The sequence below is a fragment of the Microtus ochrogaster genome, unplaced genomic scaffold, assembly GCF_000317375.1.
Source record: "Microtus ochrogaster isolate Prairie Vole_2 unplaced genomic scaffold, MicOch1.0 UNK21, whole genome shotgun sequence".
NCBI lineage: Eukaryota > Metazoa > Chordata > Mammalia > Rodentia > Cricetidae > Microtus > Microtus ochrogaster.
Window position 1 is genome coordinate 133,309 of NW_004949119.1, and position 1,582 is coordinate 134,890.

A 1,582-nucleotide genomic window follows, 5' to 3' on the forward strand; every position below is an offset into this window, starting at 1 on the left:
CTGAGAATATGGGAAGAACACATCTATATTCAGTGAGAAGTGCATTTACATCTCCCAACAACACCTTCCTCACTGCGGTCGCTACTTGTACTACACCTTTTGCTGAGTTTTAACTCAAAAAACATAGCTCTTCTTTTTCCCTTCTTTTAATTTTTTTTCTTTGATACCTATCCACAACTCTAAACAACCGTGTTTACCTTGTTACTCTGGAATGCATCATAGTTTTCTCTGGTGTTTCCTTCCCTTCAGGTAGATACCTACAGGTCTCCACTGTCCACCCAATACTGAAAGTGTGACTTTCTCTCTCTTCTCCATCTCCCTTCTCTGAGAAGCTGCTGGATTTACAGATTGATAGCTCTGTAACTTTTATTTCAAACTCTATTGAAATCATCTTTAACATTCATTCCAATGGGGAAATCTCATTAGGCTGCCTCCCTAGACAATAAGAACTAGAGCCAACTAAGGAATGCAGAGAGCAGGAGCAATATATACTCCAGGGTATAGGCCTACAGTTGATTATCCAATGACAAGTAGTCAGTCCCGAACATTGCATATATACAGGTAATGTTACACAGATGGTGCAGATTATATTTATATGTTTGGTAGTGTGTGTGTGCGTGTGTGTAAAATGTCAGTTAAAGGAAAGAAAGCCATGAATTTGAGAGGCAGCAAGAAGGGACATGGGAGGAGTTGGAGGAACTAAAAAGGGAAGAACTGATGTAATTATATTATAATTTAAAAAGCAACTATTTTATAAAAATAAATAAAAGATTCATTCTAAGTCAGTTTTTAAGTTTTTGCATCAATAAGTCTAAGAATCCACAAAAGAACTCACAACTCTTCAGTAACGTGACTTCTACATGACTTCTACTACTGCACTTTCATAGCAAAGCAATGATTTCTTTTTCCATCATTTCCCATTCCTCCACACAAACTTTTCCATATACCTGCCATTGCTTACTTTCAATTTGTAGCCTCCTTTTAATTAATTGTTGTTATCTATTCCTTCATACATAAGTCCCACCTGCTCAGTCTGAATAATGCTATTTGTTTATATAATTTCAGGACTGAATATCTGACATTAGATAATGAATTGGTGTGCTCTTTCCTAGGGAAGGTTGTCTTTCCCAATCATATTCTTTAGTTGCCTATAGTTCTTTGTATAGTGTTGAGGTCTTGTGGGCTTTCCCATGTCCATATTAGCATGTCTTTTATTATTATTCGTCAGCTAATGTTTCTGAGATATTTATGTGTACAGCTTTTTAAATTTCTAAGAGACACAATCTCACAACAAACATCCTATTACTCTGGCTTTTAGGAACTTTTTGACCCCACTTGTGAAATTATTCTAGAGCTTTAGGTATGGGAGTTGTACTATAGATGTTTCCATTGTTCTGAACTCAGTATTTTGTTTGTGGTTTTCTGTAATGGTCCCCTACTGTTACAAAGAAAGGTCAGCTGGACTGTGACGGAAAAAGCATGGGATATAACTGGTCTCTCTGAACATGGCGAACAATGAGAACTGATGAGAAGCTAAGGACAATGGCACGGGGTTTTGATCCTACGTAATGTGCTGGCTTTG